General features: G+C 33.2%; 2 long non-coding RNA genes across 2 annotated transcripts in view; both read right to left on the bottom strand.

Annotated features, from left to right (window-relative positions):
* Positions 1–547: 547 nt before the first annotated feature.
* LOC141711295 (uncharacterized) overlaps positions 548–20574 on the bottom strand; it is a 77699-nt gene continuing 57672 nt past the window's right edge. Inside the window, exons 12-17 of the long non-coding RNA XR_012571297.1 lie at positions 4579–5011; positions 3859–4511; positions 3350–3413; positions 2555–2739; positions 1753–1859; positions 548–855 (exon numbers count right to left, since the gene is read on the bottom strand). This is a non-coding gene — a long non-coding RNA (uncharacterized LOC141711295). The remainder of the gene's footprint in view (positions 856–1752; positions 1860–2554; positions 2740–3349; positions 3414–3858; positions 4512–4578; positions 5012–20574) is intronic.
* On the bottom strand, positions 9499–10621 carry LOC141711200 (uncharacterized). The gene is made up of 3 exons (XR_012571268.1): positions 10506–10621; positions 10349–10393; positions 9499–9572 (listed from the first exon to the last, which is right to left on the bottom strand). It is a non-coding gene; the product is annotated as an uncharacterized LOC141711200 (long non-coding RNA).

Raw genomic sequence — 20574 nt, forward strand, 5'->3', positions numbered from 1 at the left:
TGGGCTAGGTAGCAAGGTAGCTTGGGAAAGGGTTTCTTTCAGGTGCTATATTTGTAATCAAGGAAAAGATTGTAAGTTCTTTTATTAAAGTTGATATAATACATTCTCTATGCTAGTTGGCATGGGGACTTGGATGTAGGCCATAGACTAGGTGTAGGGGCCGAACCAAGTGAAAACTTCTGGTGTTTTTACTTTTCAGTTTTCAGCATTCTGCATTTTATTTCTGTTATTTATTTTCTGCAGTGTAATTGAGACTGTCCCATACCCTGTCTCATTTGTAAAGGGACTGTCCCATTTGCATAAGAGACTGTCCCATTTGCCTTGACAGTTAGAATATTATTTTATCTATCAAACCATCAAATTTCAGTATTTCAGGAAAACTTGATGATGTTGTGCTTGGTTATGACTCCGATAAGGATTACTCGGTTAGTTTCTTCTCTACTTTTCAGTAGAAGTACCAGATGATCACGAATCATGATTTGTAGATGGTTAATACTTTCCTGCATCTCTAGAATGATTATCAGATCCAGTAAATGTATAATGGTTGAATTGCATTAAATTATGAACCTGAATTACTAAAAGTTAACAAAATGGCCAGTGTCTACATGTCTACTACGTGGAGAAGTGTTTTCTAAGTTTTTTTGGTGCTATAGTGGGGCGTGTGGCTAACAGGATTGCAAATGCTCGATTTACTCTTGATGGTGTCAAAGATCTAATCTAAAAATGCGGTTTATTTTTTTCAACATTTTACACAAAAATTTCTGCGAACTTAGATAGTTGGCAGATACCGAGACTCCCTCGGCTGCCCTCCAGTTCCGCCTCTGAAAAGTAGGTCAAGCTTCTTGCACTAACAAACTGCAGAAGATAAATAAGTTTATCAGCACATGCTATAATCAGGTGGTGTATACACGATCCAATACTTCATCAAATGAATTTTTACTTTATCTTCCCAGATGATGTTTGAAGCGGCCGTACAACTACTACTAATTTGACGATACAAGTAATACTATACACATAGCGAAATGAAAGACGGCCTTGCTTACGTTCAATATACTTCTGTTCATTTCATATGCATATACATAGGCAATTTGGACATCATATCTCATGGATAATCACTTTTTCCATTAAGACGGACCACGGGGCCTTTAAGTTTTTGGCTGAGCAGAAAGTGAGTAATTGGTTGCAGCATAAATGGATAACAAATTGATGAAGTACAATTATACTAATCTTTACAGAAAAGTTCAAGAATATACTGCTGCTGATGCGCAACAGAAGGCCTTGGATTCCCGTTTTAAAGAAGATCCCAAGGACATGATAGTTTTGAAGGAGGGGTTAAGGGCAGAAAAGCTAGGGTAGTATAGCAGGGAGGTTGTAATCTTTTACAACCTCCCTGCTATAAACAGACCATCAATATTTTAATTACGTTCATGTTTGAACTATTATTCAGAAAATAGAAGTTATTATTCCACCAGCGTCTCTCTCTCTCTCTCTCTCTCTATAATTGAATCCTATCTGATTCTCTTGCATTTCTAGCTTAAACTTTCTATTCCTTAACTTGTATACTGTTCTAAGAAATCAAACACAAACATCAGAAAAACAGAAAACTACATGTCAAGGCATGACACTGAAGTTAATAGTGTTGTCATAGATTTAGTATTTCTATAGCAGGAAATGACAAATTCTAGCATTTAAAAAAGAGCTCGCACAAATATTTAGCTAGAGGAATATTTGGTTGCTATATAATAGAATTACTTCATCCGAGATGCAACTCGAGAAGTTTTGGTGGGAAAAGTTTCCTCAATGCACATCAATATCAGCATACAAATTCTTCGGTTCAGTATCTCTACTAAGCTTAAGACCTGAATAATAGACATTGCCTCCATATTACAATTGTAAGCTGAAATTAATAGAAGCACTTTATGGACTCAAATCATCATTTTAACAAATCATACCTTGGCAAACTTTTGTCTGTTGTAAATTAAAACGTTTACATCTACATTTTACAAATTCAAATTCCAACATTGTCAATTACTCTATGAATTAAAAGGTGTTTATTAAAATACCAAGTATAACAAGATGGAAATTCCTATTTAATTTATGGCGCTGTTAGTTTAAATTTTACATTAAACAAATACTCCAAGTCCATATTCGACAAGAAAGTTTATTCTAAAAATACTGTACGGCCATCATCAGGGGATAGAGTAGCGTCTAGATCTGGTACAGGAAGTTAAGAAAAAGGTAGACAAACCAATCAGAGAAGACTAGATGGTTAAAATTAAGACTCTGATTACAATCTAGCAAGGCATTATATTTGAGACCTCATTTATCCACTAAAGTAAATTCCTTTAACAGTTGTGAAAAGGTAAGACTATATATCTAAAGATCATATGCCAATTAGTAATATGAACAATCGCCGAAGCGGTATTCAATTGGGAATATGAACAATTACTGCAGAGGAAAGGAAGGAATACCAAGTATTTATGTACTATATATGCAAAAAGATAATAAATAGGGTCTTTGAAAAAGATGAAGAGACTAAAGTAATTATCTGCACCTTTTGCTTTCTGCACCCATGTACTATTCTGGCCAAATAATAAAAAGATGAAAAAGATGAAGAGACTAAATAATTGGATGGACAAAGAAGAATCCACAGTAATAATATTTTGAGGCTTCATCTGAGCCAATCACGGTCAGATGCTATGGATTTAGATGGCCTGCAACAGCTTCCTCAAGCAATTGCTGAAAACCAGGGCACTTGTTAAGAAAATTATAAGAAAAACTTTATAACAAGATCAATAATATTAATCTAATGGTACTTATTACTAGACATTCTCATGTTACAAAAATGCACACCACTTCCATGAATAAATAAGTAAAATATCTATGATTTGATATTGCCGGTAAAAAATATAGCAGACACTAACTATGTGCACCATTCAGAATGAGCTGTGACCAGTCTCCGGTGGAGTAATTTGGAATATGTAACCAAACAAAATTGAAACCTCAGAGAAGCAAATGACTAAATATGGTATTCTGAGTCTCCATATGAGATTTATAACTCCAAATGTGAATACTTAAAAGGTAAAATTTTACTACTTTTGCATCCACCAAATGACGTTTATTAACCTCCCAGTATGGTTGCACTGATGACATCAGTACTATATATGTTGGGTAGTATTTAAATTTTAGTGGATTTTTTTTTTGCGAAAATTGAAAATTCTATTGATTTTAGTAGAGCTTGAATTCCTATAATAAATTCAAAATAATAGCAAAAAAATACAATAAAAAAAATAACAACTGCAACAAATATTACAAATCTTGCATTAATTAAAAAAAAGGAAAAAAATACCTGGAAACTAGATGTCAACGACTCAACGAGGGAGGGGATTCATGGAGCATTTTCTTCATTGATTCTGCAAGTATTTCAGAAATTTATGACGTAAAAGTAGAAGTAGAAGTTCGATAATAAAATTAAAAAAAAATCATAGATAAAGATAGTAAAAAAAATCAGTCAAATTGTTTAACTGTGCCACAATTATATGTATACACACACATGAATAATGAAGATTGTATGATGAATTGAGTCTGCAAATTGACACCTTCTAGATAATGAATTACAACTTCAAATCAAATGAATTGTGGAAATCCTAGGCTAATAGAGATACATTTATATTTAACTGATTTATATTTAACTGTTGTAGGAAAGTCATGACTAATTAGGCTACTTATCTGACTAATCCTGTGCATCTGTTTTATGCATTCTACTTGTATACTTGTATTAGGACATGAATAAGATTGTATTGATTTAAAAATATAGTTTATTATTTTCATTCCAACAAAACACTTCCAAAATCTTACCAGCATCAGGTAACCCTTTTTTTTTATCACAAACTTCTTTCCGTGATCGATGACTGCAATACAATCTTCCGTAGAAAGATAAGCCCGATCCACCTGAAAAATAGATAAGATGTCAACTTCTGAGGCAGAGCCTTCATCTACAAGGCAGTAGAAGGTCGGAATATGCTATAATTGTGGACTGAGTTAGCTCATGATCAGGGAGAACCATATTCAAAACTCAATTTTTTTGAGAAGCATCTACAAGAGAGGCGGTGTTACTTATACCAATTTACAGCAACCTGAGCAGCATGTCTTAAGGGATGAAAAGAGTTCACAGCATTCACGTGATGGAGAGCGCCTTAAACAGGAGGCAGAACTCGAACAATTAGAGAGTGATACCGACAGGTTGAGGACTGAAATTTTGAATATCCAAAAGGAACAGGAGAATGCAGATAATTATCTGTTATCTGTTAAAGAGAGGCTGAGAAGGACTGAACAGAAGCAACAGCAGATGTTCATTAGCATGGCCAAAGCATTTCAGAACCCGTCATTTAGCGAGATTCTTATGCAGCAGCTCAGGCCGAAAGAAGCACTGGAGACTGCTGGAACTTCAAAGAAACAAAAGCTGATTGCTCCACAGTGCAACAAAGGTCCAGCTGAGGCATCCTATTATCCTATATATGCAAAAAAATATAAGTAGGGTCTTTGAAAAAGATGAAGAGACTAAAGTAATTTCTGCACCTTTTTTTGAGAAGCATCTACAAGAGAGGCGGTGTTACTTATACCAATTTACAGCAACCTGAGCAGCATGTCTTAAGGGATGAAAAGAGTTCACAGCATTCACGTGATGGAGAGCGCCTTAAACAGGAGGCAGAACTCGAACAATTAGAGAGTGATACCGACAGGTTGAGGACTGAAATTTTGAATATCCAAAAGGAACAGGAGAATGCAGATAATTATCTGTTATCTGTTAAAGAGAGGCTGAGAAGGACTGAACAGAAGCAACAGCAGATGTTCATTAGCATGGCCAAAGCATTTCAGAACCCGTTATTTAGCGAGATTCTTATGCAGCAGCTCAGGCCGAAAGAAGCACTGGAGACTGCTGGAACTTCAAAGAAACAAAAGCTGATTGCTCCACAGTGCAACAAAGGTCCAGCTGAGGCATCCTATTATCCTATATATGCAAAAAAATATAAATAGGGTCTTTGAAAAAGATGAAGAGACTAAAGTAATTATCTGCACCTTTTGCTTTCTGCAAAAAGATAATAAATAGGGTCTTTGAAAAAGATGAAGAGACTAAAGTAATTATCTGCACCTTTTGCTTTCTGCACCCATGTACTATTCTGGGCATTACCGCATCTAGTAGGTTGCAGCTGCTCTAAAATAATTGGATGGACATTAAAGAAGAATCCACAGTAATAATATTTTGAGGCTTCATCTGAGCCAATCACGGTCAGATGCTATGGATTTAGATGGCCTACAACAGCTTCCTCAAGCAATTGCAGAAAACCAGGGCAATATGGTTGCACTGATGACATCAGTAATATGTTGGGTAGTATTTCAATTCTGGTGGATTATATTTGTTGCTGTATATATTTTGTTGAGATTGTTTGACGAATTGATTAAAAGAAAGGTCAGAAAATGCTACAAATGCGGACTGAGTTGGCTCATGATCAGGGAGAACCATATTCAAAACTCAATTTTTTTGAGAAGCATCTACAAGAGAGGCGGTGTTACTTATACCAATTTACAGCAACCTGAGCAGCATGTCTTAAGGGATGAAAAGAGTTCACAGCATTCAAGTGATGGAGAGCGCCTTATACAGGAGGCAGAACTCGAACAATTACAGAGTGATACCGACAGGTTGAGGACTGAAATTATGAATATCCAAAAGGAACAGGAGAATGCAGATAATTATCTGTTATCTGTTAAAGAGAGGCTGAGAAGGACTGAACAGAAGCAACAGCAGATGTTCATTAGCATGGCCAAAGCATTTCAGAACCCCTTATTTAGCGAGATTCTTATGCAGCAGCTCAGGCCGAAAGAAGCACTGGAGACTGCTGGAACTTCAAAGAAACAAAAGCTGATTGCTCCACAGTGCAACAAAGGTCCAGCGGAGGCATCCTATTATCCTATATATGCAAAAAGATATAAATAGGGTCTTTGAAAAAGATGAAGAGACTAAAGTAATTATCTGCACCTTTTGCTTTCTGCACCCATGTACTATTCTGGGCATTACCGCATCTAGTAGGTTGCAGGTGCAGCTGCTCTAAATAATTGGATGGACATTAAAGAAGAATCCACAGTAATAATATTTTGAGGCTTCATCTGAGCAAATCACGGTCAGATGCTATGGATTTAGATGGCCTGCAACAGCTTCCTCAAACAATTGCTGAAAACCAGGGCACTTGTTAAGAAAATTATAAGAATAAGTTTATAACAAGATCAATAATATTAATCTAAAGGAACTTATTACTAGACCTTCTCATGTAAAAGTAATGCACATGAATGATTACTGAACATGAAAATATGCAAGATATAAAATGATGGTCAACATGTCTGCTGCTTAATCCTCTTTATTGCTTCTAGTTTATGTTTGCACTAGCCAAAAAGATAACTAATAATAAACATGCAGATTCGTTTTACAGAAACAAAGTCGTAGCCAGTGTCTTACTTACACTTTACACACAAAGCTAGATCAACCAAAAATGAACGTGAACGTATCCATTCTAGATTTCTTCTTCATACACTTTACACACAATCATTGTTTCTGCAAGTAATTCAGAAATTCAAATAAAAATGAAGAATTAAATATAAAAAAAAAAATTATACTCATAAAAGATTGTACAAGAAGAGGACCTTAAGAATCTCTGCACTCCATGAAATGGTGAGCAGTGAGCCCAACAATTGCTTGCAGGAAACATAAAAACATTTTCAAACTTGAGTTGAAACTGTACGGGGACGGGGACGAGATTCGTGGAGCACTTTCTTCATTGTTTCTACAAGTAATTCAGAAATTCGAATAAAAATGAAGAATTAAACTAAAAAAAAACATAAATTATACTCATAAAAGATTGTACAAGTGAATTGAGTCTTGAAATTGACACCTTATAATTAATAAAAAGGGGCGATTGAGAGATTGAATATGATGAGACAGCTTCGTGTAGAAAAAGAAATCAATCGGCTGCAACTCGATTTCACCTCCAAAACCATGATTACATGAAATTGATTACAATAAACGGGTGCTAATCCCTAACCCTAAGCCGTATTATATAGGCCGAGCAAGTGCCATTTCCTTATTTTTGAAGCAAAACATGGGCTTGGTAAATCAAGTGACCCAAGTCCACTGCCATCTCCTTCTTCATGGGCTCGGTAAATCAAGTGACCCTATTAATAAGATTAAAAATAAAAATATTACTTATTATTAAAATACATTACATAATTAAAAAATAAAATATTACAAGAACATGACAATTTAAAATATTACATCTGAAACAAATCTATCTATTATATATCTAATACAGCAACAAGGGTTCGCTGAGCAAATTTAATCATAAATACAATAATTAATGTTCATATAATATTTGTTTTAACCATTAATGTTCATTCATTATTTAATCATAGATACGGTAATTAATGAGCAAATTTAATCATGAATATAATAGTTAATATCCATACAATATTTGTTTTAACCATTAATACTCATTCATTATTTAATCATAAATACATTAATTAATATCCAAACATTATTTGTTTTAATCATTAATACTCATTCATTATTATATAATTAATACAGATTCATTCATGTAATTTTTATTACCTCAATTGATATGTAAGTCATTAAAAATAATTTCTTCATAAAATTTACATACTCTATTAAAAAATTAGTATAAAAAATTTAAATGATAACCATTGCATAAGAATTCATATAATACATAAGTTATCACATCATTAACTTATTAATATCGATTAGTTGTTGCATACTTAATATATATATATATATATTTATAACTAATTATTATAGAGATATATGCATGGATCATATAATACCTAAGTTATGACTTACTAATATAGATTAATAATTGCATACTTAATATATACATATTCATTTATAACTAATTATTATAGAAATACATGCACGCATGTATACATACATACATCCAAACATATGTACGTATGTACGTATATATGTATATATATAATAATTTAGTTAGAGATGTTATATTTTCAGAGCAGGTTCTTAATTATCAGAGCAAGACAATAAAAAATATTATATTACCCTCAGTTTATTTTTCTATTTGGCATGGCGTAGTATTGTCTTATCCTTTTTATTTGCTCCGAAAATTAAAAACCCTCATCTTCAAATGAAATTTCCCTTAAATTTCCCTTTTAGTTAATGATTCAAATTTTTTTGTCTACAAAAATTGTCCTTATTTTTAACGTAAGTTAAATTCTAAAAACGAGAATACATACATTATTAATTATCAAATTAATAATATAAATAAGTGAATTTTAAATATAAAGTAAAATTAAATATTAATATTAATAGTAATAATTTTAAATTTCATTAAAAAGAAAAAATATTTCATTTTAATAGCAGGTTTATAAAACATATATATTAAAAATTCTAATAATAATAATTATTATTATTTATATTATATTAATAATAATTATAATAATAATAATAATAATAATATTATAACAAAATAAATAATATTAATACATGAGAAACTTGAGTACAAAATCATGTTATTTATAAAAAGTGGTAGTACATTTAAATTATAATAAATTTTATTTGTACAAAATATTATTGTTCGTCATTAATTTTAATGATATTATCACAGCCTACCAGTGACCTTTAATAACACAGTTGACTGACATATACCATATTTATCACATTAACACTAATATTTAGATCTATTATAAACATTTGCGAATTAAATATTACAAACAAATGAACTAAATAAACTTATATATTAAATATGATTATGTGGATCAGAACCATTGATACCTCTAACTGAATATATATTTATATCTAACCATGTCATACTTTAAGTATTATATTTTTGTATTTACACAAACATAAATAAATTATGGGCTTTCATATATATATATATATACATACATATATATATATATATAAATACACACACATATATATATATGTATATATAATATATACACACACATATATATATGTATATGTATGTGTGAATTTATGTAAAAAAAACCTTTAACTTATGGTCTTCATAATTCATAAAATATATGATAATGTTGGTTTATATTGGTATTTTACTCCGTCATTATGGCATGAACGGATAATATTAACTAAAATAAATAATCTTGGTAAAGTTTACATATTAAAATACAACCCGAAAGCGCTTATTATGCCGTGAGATGTGGATTTATTAATATTTTTTGAGAGAGGGGAAAGAGTTACTGAGGTCGGAAATTAAAATTTGTGAAAATTCCATTGTCTGCAAAATTACGGTGTATGTGTGTATTGCATTGTTATATGAAATGATTAGTACGTGGGCAACATGCCTGCTGCTTTATCCTCTTTGTTGCTTCTTGTTTATGTATGCACTAGTCAAAAAGAGAACTAAAAATAAACATGCAGATTGGTTTTACAGAAACAAAGTTGTAGCCAGTGTCATGCTTACCAAAGCATGTTGCAGGAGTGCATTCTCTTCTAGTAACACGTGCAGTTCCGCTTCCAGATAGCGAGTATAAGCCTAACCAATCAGAATATATGAAAACAAACATTAGAAACAGACCTGGCGTAGCCCTTTAAAGACATTAGAAACATTAGAAACTTATTTTTTGTGAAATTTCTTCTTGATAGAAAGTACAACAAAATTATTTTTTATGCACCCACTTGACAAAGCACTAAGTATCACTTTACATCTTCCATATTAGGCTTAATCGATCATTAATCCTCATCGCAAATAATCATACAAATGAAAATATGAACATGAAGAAATTTACCATTAATAAGGGTCGCTCCCTCAAAAATATATGAGTTTCCGCCAGAATCGTCTACAAAAAAAGGTAATATATCCTAATAAAACTAAGCGGACTCGATCCCTATGGCTTATATAATGGCTAACTAGACACCTCAAGAGAGATCCCCAAATTCTATTCTCTTTTCGAATAAGGTTTCTCATGCTCTAGTCTAAATATTCTACTTGACTCATTAATTAATCAAGTCTAGATTCGACTCATAAATAATTCAATTGAACTAAATAAAGTAAAAATGTTCAAGCCGATAAAACATTAATTGCTCCCACCATAATATTCAATTAATTACAAAATCACACCGTACAAATAAATAAACAATAGCAGTTAAACCAATAGAACAATATCAAATCAAACACTAAATTATTCGAGTACAACTAACAATGATAAATAGAGCAATAAATCCATATCGAATCGAAGATACTCAAGCGTAACAAAACATAACAATAAGATCGCATTGAATTAATTAAATCACAATAAAATGAAGAATTACCTGGAAACTACACGTGGACGGGGTGGAGCACTTTCTTCATTGTTTCTGCAAGTAAAATCAGAAATTCAAATAAAAATGAAGAATTAAATTAAATAAAAAAAACATAAATTATACTCAGAAAAGATTGTATAAGTGAATAGAAATTCGAAATTGACACCTTATATTTAATAAAAAGGGAGCTTGAGAGATTGAATCTTACGAGGCAGCTTCGTGTACAAAGAGAGGTCGATCGGCTGCAACGCGATTTCACCTCCAAAATCATGATTCTATGAAATTCCTAAACGTATATATAAATAGAGTAAAGTTCTATGGAGCCCACCTTTTAATTGGAGTCCTCGGAGTCCATATATGTTCTGCAAGTAAAATATAGCTTAAAATATTGCAAAACATTTTATTTTTCGACAAACATCACTATTCTATTAAAAATCTTGTAGATTGCATACATTTTACAAGCAGGACATTGCAAAAATATATTATTCTACAAAATATGTTTAATTTGCAGAACATAAATGTTCATGTTGCAGAACATATTGCAGAACATACATATTGTACTGTAAATATATGAGATTTGAATGATTTTGTTGAAGTTATGCTATTTGTGTAACATGTTTTGCAAAATAACACGTTTTACAATATATTTTATTTGCAGAACGTAGATGGACTCCGAGGACTCCGACAAAAAGGTGGACTCCATAGAACTCAGCCCTATATAAATATACATATTTGGTCGATGTTGATATTTATACATATGTCAGTCGGATGCCCAAAAGGCCCGGGCTTGGACCTTAAAAAGCCCTGCCTCCGGGTTGGGCTTTTCGGAAAATTTCAGAACCCCGTTAGATTCTCAAGGCGGATTTTACTGATTTTTTGGGCCGTATTGAATTGGATTGGGCTCATTTTCGATTTAAATTAGATCGACTTTTGTTAGATATTCTAAAAACTATATGGGTTAACAACTAAATTATTACAAAAATGTATTCTTTTACATAAAATATTTTATAAAAACACAGCTTTATTGAAAAAATTTAAGTTGGGGCAAAAATGGACGTGTTTATAAAATATTATGTTTTATAAATGTTATCCATATATATATATATATGTAAATATATATGTCTTTAAAGTGTTAGAAAATGAATAATACACAGGGGGTGAATGTATTTTACTGTTTTTGTGCTTTTCTTGAATGTTTATGGTTGATCAAAGTAAATTAAATCTCACAGTGAAATGTGTTCATGCAGAATTTAAGCTTGCAGAAAATAAAGAACACAGATCTTCAAAACTCACTTAATTTTATATTAAAATTAAGACTGTTTTGCTACAAAATTTCTAGGCTCTTTGTTGATAAAGAGCTTAGCTTCTCCTTGAGAGTGTTACAAGAAATTTGATCTGAATTGTTACAACTGATTAAAGGACCAGTGTTAACTTTATAACTTAGTTAACTGCTGGTTTACACAGTGTACAATAAGACATGTTGTTATCTTTTATAAACTATCACTTGTCATTTCTATTTATAGAAAAAGTATATCTTCCATTTCTGACTTAGCATATCTTTAGCATCCCGTGTTCACTTTGATCTTCCTTTGTCAGTTAATCTTTACCATTGATCTTGCACATTCTTCAAACTGCTTTTTGTACACTTGTCAATCCAGCTGGTTGGATTGTTTGTTGATTGTTTATCTTGAATATTGAACTGGTCTTTGATTCTGTACTTTGAGAATTTTACTCGAGATCTCCAGTTTAGGCACATAGAGATCTTGACATCTCGATAAGTATAATGACTTATCGAGATCTCTAGTACTCTATATTTAGTTTGGCTTAGGTCTTCAGTTCTCTATAAGAGAATTTTAGCTTGTCGGGATCTCTAGTCTTCACATCTTCACTTTGACTTATCGATAACTCTTAGTTCTCTAGTAACTTCCTGACTTGTCGATATCTCAGAGTTCTCTAGTCAAATTTAACTTACCGATATCTCAGAATTCTCAAGTGAATTTTGACTTATCGATATCTCTGAGTTCTCTAGTGGAACTTGACTTATCGATAACTCTGAGTTCTCTAATGAATGTAGACTTGTCGATAACTCTGAGTTCTCTAGTGAAGAAATGACTTGTCGATATCTCTAACCTTCATGTCTTCTTGACTTGTCGATATCTCTCTGAGTTCTCTAGTAGCTTTCCTGACTTCTATATAAGCTATTCTGGAGTTCTCGAATGACTTCTCTATAACATTAAATCTGTGACTTGTAGAGATCTTGACTTAGAGTATTTTTCTTAAAACATCTTTATTCAACTCCAAACTTCTTCATAATTCTTCTGAGACATGATCTTCTTGATCTTCTTCCAGATAGAATTCTTAGGCTTGATACTATTTATAGAAAAGGCTCCAGTCTGCTCCTTTGACATTTTTATAGACTTTAAATGTTACAAGTACAAAATTCAAATTAAGATAACAATACAACTTATTTAAGGTTGACAAAATGTCTTAGTCTTGTTAAAGTACAGGCATGTCTCTTACAACAATCTTCCCCAATTTGTGAGAAGATTGCTTAACACAAATTCATGCCTGTTAACAAGACTAACTCCAAGTTTGAAATGATGGAGTATAGAATTAATACATAAGCTTGATAGAATTAAAACTTATACAACATAAGATTCACAAGGTTCAATGATTACAAGAATCAGGTACAGACAGTTTTTACGTCTGCTTCTTCTCTGAGTTTATCCTTCAAATGATCAAGAATTTAAAGTTCTTCTATGATAAGTGTTCCACTCAGAGCTTCTACAAGTTTTTGTCTTGCTGTCTTTGGATAACCATTGTCCAGAACCTCTAAGCAGAATCTTGAGAATCCACCAGCTTTGATGTTCAGAAATCTCCCATCTTTAGAAATTTTGCTCATTCTTTTTTGCTTTCAACTCTTCAGATCTTTTTATGTACATCTCTATTTCTTTATCATACTTCCTCATTCTCTCTTCAGCTTCAGCTTCAGCCTCTTCTCTTTTCTTTGTTTTTTCCCTTTCAATCAACCATTCAGCTAGAACTGATCTTCAATTTCTTGTGAACAATGGTTTCATTCGTGGTACACTCGATCCAACTCTCTTTATTTTTCATAAACGTGATAACTTTCTTTTAGTACAAGTTTATGTTGATGATATAGTATTTGGATCTTCTAACGAATCTTTGTGTAAATGGTTTTCTGATTGCATGCATAAGGAATTCGATATGAGTTTGATGGGTGAATTACAGTACTTTCTAGGTTTGCAAATTAATCAGTCTAATGCAGGAATATTTATTCACCAAGGCAAGTACATAAAGGATCTACTCAAAAGATTTGCACTTGATCATGTCACACCTAAATCAACTCCGATGAGTACTTCAGTTAAGCTTACTAAGGATGAACAAGGTACACCTGTAGATGTCACTAAATTTCGAGGTATGATTGGTTCATTGTTATATTTAACTGCCTCACGACCTGACATTATGTATAGTGTATGCTTGTGTGCTCGTTTTCAATCTCAACCTAAAGAATCTCATTTGAATGCCGTTAAACGTATTTTTAAATATTTGAAAGGTACGAGTGACTTGGGATTATTTTATCCAAGCTCCTCTTCCTTTGACTTAATCGGTTTTTCAGATGCTGACTATGCAGGGTCACAGGTTGATAGAAAAAGCACAAGTGGTGCTTGTGAATTTTTAGGAGATTGTTTAGTTGCATGGCATAGTAAAAAGCAAACTTCAGTAGCTCTCTCTACAGCTGAAGGAGAGTACATTGCAGCTGGAAGTTGCTGTGCTCAAATTTTGTGGATGCAACAAACATTGCAGGATTTTGGTATTTCTTACTCAAATATTCCTATTTATTGTGATAATACCTCTGCAATTAATATCTCTAAAAATCCTGTTATGCATTCTCGTACTAAGCATATTGATGTTCGTCACCATTTTCTTCGAGATAATGTTTCTAAAGGTAATATTGAGCTTATCTATATTTCTACTGAGAAACAGCGTGCAGATATCTTCACTAAGCCTTTAGCTGAAGATAGATTTTGTAAAATGCGTCGTGAATTAGGTATGTGTTCTCTGTAATTTATTACGTGATTTTATGTAATTTATGTGTTTAAATATGAATTATGTCATAATACTTAAATATATGTTGTGTATTTATTATTTGAGTAATTAGGTTTCGTGTTAATTATACCTTGTACTCATGTTTATGCATTTGTGTTTCATTTTTTTATTTTATTTGTCCGTGTGTTTATGCGTGTATATAGCATTAGATTTTGTAAATCTTTTGATTAGACTTTTCATATCCTTGAAACTCGTGCATGTATTACTCTTTCAGTACATAACTTCTGTCATGCATCTCTTCGACTTCTTTTCAATCTCTATCTCTTCAATTCTCATTTTTTTTATTTAACCTAATCTTCTTAACCCTTTCAGTTTCCTATTCATCTTCTCTCTCTCAAACACAATCGAAAACCTTTCTCCATTTCTTTTCTATTTTCTCGCCTCTATCCATGGCACGCAAATCTACCCCTTTCACTCGTTCTCGATCTACCGCTCAACGTACCCCAACTGATGCGGCTTCAGGTTCCAAGCGTCAACGGGTCGGTAATTTTGAACCGGAAGTATCAAGCGGAATGTCTGATAGTTCTTTTGAGCGACATGCAAAGGAGACTACTTCGACGAAAGTGATGTCAAAGTTGATTCTGAAGGAACGCCTGTGTGATCTGGATCTTCTGAAGAAAATCGGTATTGTGGACTTGTTTGATTCAGTAGGTTGTTCGTCATTGTTGTCGCCCCCGGAGATTATTTATCCCGAGTTAGTGAAAGAATTCTATGCCAAGCTTCGTATTTTGGATGGAAATATTGTGTTTTCAGAAGTCCAAGGGAATCCTGTTTGTTTTAAGGCCGATCTTCTGGCACGGCTTACTGGTGTTTCTGACAAGGGAGTTTGTCCGTCGACAACTCATCAAGCGTTTCAAGACGTTCCTGGTCTCCAGTACGAGGAACAGCTCAAGGTCATTCTTGGAGACAATTTTGTTTCTGTGTCAGTCAAACCTTCGGTAAATGATTTAACCCCAGTTTCTCTTGTTTTGTTTCGTTTATTTCATACGAATGTTATGCCTCGTAAATCCGGTCGTGATAGAGTCACTTTCCAAGATTGTATTCTTATGTCTGTTTTTGTTAAAAAGATTCAGTGCAATGTTGCTTCCTTGATTATATCCAATATGGGTCACTGTGCCAAGCATGGTTCTATGCACTTACCATACCCTGGTCTTTTGTCTCGAGTATTTGAATATTTTTGTGCCTTGACCCCTGCTTCTGTGTCTGATAAGATTTCCGTAATCTTTGACTTGTCAGTATTAACCTTAAATGGTTTAGTTGTTTCTGAGTTCAATGAGTTAGTTTTTGATGATGCTTCTAGGAATGTTGGTGGTATTCCTAAGTCTCCTAATTATGCCTCAGACCCCTTTGATCAGCCTACCAATACTCTTCTTAATTCTCTGTTGATCAAATTAAATGAAAATTCTGTTGCTTTGGCTAATCTTAATCAGCATTTTGCTTCTGTCAACACTCTTGGATCACTAACTTCTGAAGTTAGTATTCTAAATGCTTCTTTTGAGTTGTTTAGGAAGTATGTTTGTTCGTCTTTGGATGATATCAATGCTAAACTTTCTGTATTGCATACTTCTGATGTCAAGTTGTCTAAGACCATAGATTTTGAGTTTGGGACTCTGCAAGAAGGGATGGTTTCCTCTGCTAAGGCATGGGAAAAGGAATTTGTTAAGTTATTTTTTAAGCTTGGGTCAGAGACTAAGTTTTTATCTCAGCAGTTGTCAGCCATGCAAGACAAGAGCAAGATGTATTGGCACAAGAAAAGAGACTGGATTGAAGATTGTACTCTAGAAGAAATCACTGCTCCTCTGCCACTCCCTGCCATTCCTCCACCTTCAGTTTTTGGTATGTCCAGAGAAGAATACAAGGCAAAGATATTTGAATGGCTTCGTGAACGGGACGGGAAGGCACCAGCTCAGGAAGCTTTTGACAAGCTATTTTCAGAGTACGGCTCAGCTCCGGTGTTTCCTTCATCCCAGAACAAGGCTTCTGGTTCAGGCAAAGGCAAAGCTCCAGTTCATGTTGATGACGATTCTGATTAGAGGACCCTTTTATGATGAAGGGGGAGAAATTATGAGATGTTTTTAAGACGTTTGTTTCTTAGGGTGTTTCGTTTTTAAGACTTTGATTGTTTGGTTGTGTTGTTTGTTTTTTTTTAAGACTTTGATTGTTGGATGTGTTGTGTTGGTTTTGAACTTTGACTCTGGATGTGCTTTATGTGTTTAATCGTTATTCTGGATTCTGTTTAGATAACAACTGGACATCCTGGTTTAAGGATGGGTTGTTATGTTTTAAGTATTTATTGATTGAGACTGTTTCTTTTATGCATATTGATCTCGTGTCTCATTCAATCTTTAGTTGTCTCATTCTCATATTAATTGCATGTATTTTAAACTGCAATATATTCTGTTGTATCTAACTCTGTTTTACAGGCCTTTAGTGTTTTTGATAGGGGGAGCATTTATGCTTTCTTTGTCATCATCATAAAAGGGGAAGAATGTTAATCTACGAGTTTATGATGATATTCAGATTGCAACATACAGCAGTTTAGAGTCCAGAGATTGCAGTGATTCAGAATTTCCAGGAGGCTATTTCTCAGGATTAGGTTTGTTAGGGTTTTGTGTAAATCTTGTTTATCTGGATAAACCTTATCTCAAACAAACTTACCACCTTATCTTATAAATCAAGTTTAAATCTCTCAAGACTTATCTCTTTACTTGATTTATCTTTTTCAAACGTACTAACAGATTAGGTTCAAAGATTCATTCAAAATATTTTCAAACAAACTTATCTTCCAACCTTATCTTGTGTTTGAAAATAAATCTGTTAGAACTTTGCTTATAAATACAACTCTTCATTTCAGATTTGTAGCTAATACTTTCACGAGAATCCTTCATCATCTGAAATCATTTTCTTGTTTCATACCCGAGATATTCATATCCAGAAAAACAAGAAACCTAGTTTGAGTTGTAATCAATTTGTTTATTCTTGTAATTGAATAGTGTATTCATATCAACTTTGTGCCGGGTTGTGGCAAGCTTGATTTCAAAGTATAGCAAGGTAGCTAGAAGGCTAAGGAATAGCAGTGGGCTAGGTAGCAAGGTAGCTTGGGAAAGGGTTTCTTTCAGGTGCTATATTTGTAATCAAGGAAAAGATTGTAAGTTCTTTTATTAAAGTTGATATAATACATTCTCTATGCTAGTTGGCATGGGGACTTGGATGTAGGCCATAGACTAGGTGTAGGGGCCGAACCAAGTGAAAACTTCTGGTGTTTTTACTTTTCAGTTTTCAGCATTCTGCATTTTATTTCTGTTATTTATTTTCTGCAGTGTAATTGAGACTGTCCCATACCCTGTCTCATTTGTAAAGGGACTGTCCCATTTGCATAAGAGACTGTCCCATTTGCCTTGACAGTTAGAATATTATTTTATCTATCAAACCATCAAATTTCAGTATTTCAGGAAAACTTGATGATGTTGTGCTTGGTTATGACTCCGATAAGGATTACTCGGTTAGTTTCTTCTCTACTTTTCAGTAGAAGTACCAGATGATCACGAATCATGATTTGTAGATGGTTAATACTTTCCTGCATCTCTAGAATGATTATCAGATCCAGTAAATGTATAATGGTTGAATTGCATTAAATTATGAACCTGAATTACTAAAAGTTAACAAAATGGCCAGTGTCTACATGTCTACTACGTGGAGAAGTGTTTTCTAAGTTTTTTTGGTGCTATAGTGGGGCGTGTGGCTAACAGGATTGCAAATGCTCGATTTACTCTTGATGGTGTCAAAGATCTAATCTAAAAATGCGGTTTATTTTTTTCAACATTTTACACAAAAATTTCTGCGAACTTAGATAGTTGGCAGATACCGAGACTCCCTCGGCTGCCCTCCAGTTCCGCCTCTGAAAAGTAGGTCAAGCTTCTTGCACTAACAAACTGCAGAAGATAAATAAGTTTATCAGCACATGCTATAATCAGGTGGTGTATACACGATCCAATACTTCATCAAATGAATTTTTACTTTATCTTCCCAGATGATGTTTGAAGCGGCCGTACAACTACTACTAATTTGACGATACAAGTAATACTATACACATAGCGAAATGAAAGACGGCCTTGCTTACGTTCAATATACTTCTGTTCATTTCATATGCATATACATAGGCAATTTGGACATCATATCTCATGGATAATCACTTTTTCCATTAAGACGGACCACGGGGCCTTTAAGTTTTTGGCTGAGCAGAAAGTGAGTAATTGGTTGCAGCATAAATGGATAACAAATTGATGAAGTACAATTATACTAATCTTTACAGAAAAGTTCAAGAATATACTGCTGCTGATGCGCAACAGAAGGCCTTGGATTCCCGTTTTAAAGAAGATCCCAAGGACATGATAGTTTTGAAGGAGGGGTTAAGGGCAGAAAAGCTAGGGTAGTATAGCAGGGAGGTTGTAATCTTTTACAACCTCCCTGCTATAAACAGACCATCAATATTTTAATTACGTTCATGTTTGAACTATTATTCAGAAAATAGAAGTTATTATTCCACCAGCGTCTCTCTCTCTCTCTCTCTCTCTATAATTGAATCCTATCTGATTCTCTTGCATTTCTAGCTTAAACTTTCTATTCCTTAACTTGTATACTGTTCTAAGAAATCAAACACAAACATCAGAAAAACAGAAAACTACATGTCAAGGCATGACACTGAAGTTAATAGTGTTGTCATAGATTTAGTATTTCTATAGCAGGAAATGACAAATTCTAGCATTTAAAAAAGAGCTCGCACAAATATTTAGCTAGAGGAATATTTGGTTGCTATATAATAGAATTACTTCATCCGAGATGCAACTCGAGAAGTTTTGGTGGGAAAAGTTTCCTCAATGCACATCAATATCAGCATACAAATTCTTCGGTTCAGTATCTCTACTAAGCTTAAGACCTGAATAATAGACATTGCCTCCATATTACAATTGTAAGCTGAAATTAATAGAAGCACTTTATGGACTCAAATCATCATTTTAACAAATCATACCTTGGCAAACTTTTGTCTGTTGTAAATTAAAACGTTTACATCTACATTTTACAAATTCAAATTCCAACATTGTCAATTACTCTATGAATTAAAAGGTGTTTATTAAAATACCAAGTATAACAAGATGGAAATTCCTATTTAATTTATGGCGCTGTTAGTTTAAATTTTACATTAAACAAATACTCCAAGTCCATATTCGACAAGAAAGTTTATTCTAAAAATACTGTACGGCCATCATCAGGGGATAGAGTAGCGTCTAGATCTGGTACAGGAAGTTAAGAAAAAGGTAGACAAACCAATCAGAGAAGACTAGATGGTTAAAATTAAGACTCTGATTACAATCTAGCAAGGCATTATATTTGAGACCTCATTTATCCACTAAAGTAAATTCCTTTAACAGTTGTGAAAAGGTAAGACTATATATCTAAAGATCATATGCCAATTAGTAATATGAACAATCGCCGAAGCGGTATTCAATTGGGAATATGAACAATTACTGCAGAGGAAAGGAAGGAATACCAAGTATTTATGTACTATATATGCAAAAAGATAATAAATAGGGTCTTTGAAAAAGATGAAGAGACTAAAGTAATTATCTGCACCTTTTGCTTTCTGCACCCATGTACTATTCTGGCCAAATAATAAAAAGATGAAAAAGATGAAGAGACTAAATAATTGGATGGACAAAGAAGAATCCACAGTAATAATATTTTGAGGCTTCATCTGAGCCAATCACGGTCAGATGCTATGGATTTAGATGGCCTGCAACAGCTTCCTCAAGCAATTGCTGAAAACCAGGGCACTTGTTAAGAAAATTATAAGAAAAACTTTATAACAAGATCAATAATATTAATCTAATGGTACTTATTACTAGACATTCTCATGTTACAAAAATGCACACCACTTCCATGAATAAATAAGTAAAATATCTATGATTTGATATTGCCGGTAAAAAATATAGCAGACACTAACTATGTGCACCATTCAGAATGAGCTGTGACCAGTCTCCGGTGGAGTAATTTGGAATATGTAACCAAACAAAATTGAAACCTCAGAGAAGCAAATGACTAAATATGGT

Source organism: Apium graveolens, chromosome 3, assembly GCF_009905375.1.
Source record: "Apium graveolens cultivar Ventura chromosome 3, ASM990537v1, whole genome shotgun sequence".
Lineage (NCBI taxonomy): Eukaryota > Viridiplantae > Streptophyta > Magnoliopsida > Apiales > Apiaceae > Apium > Apium graveolens.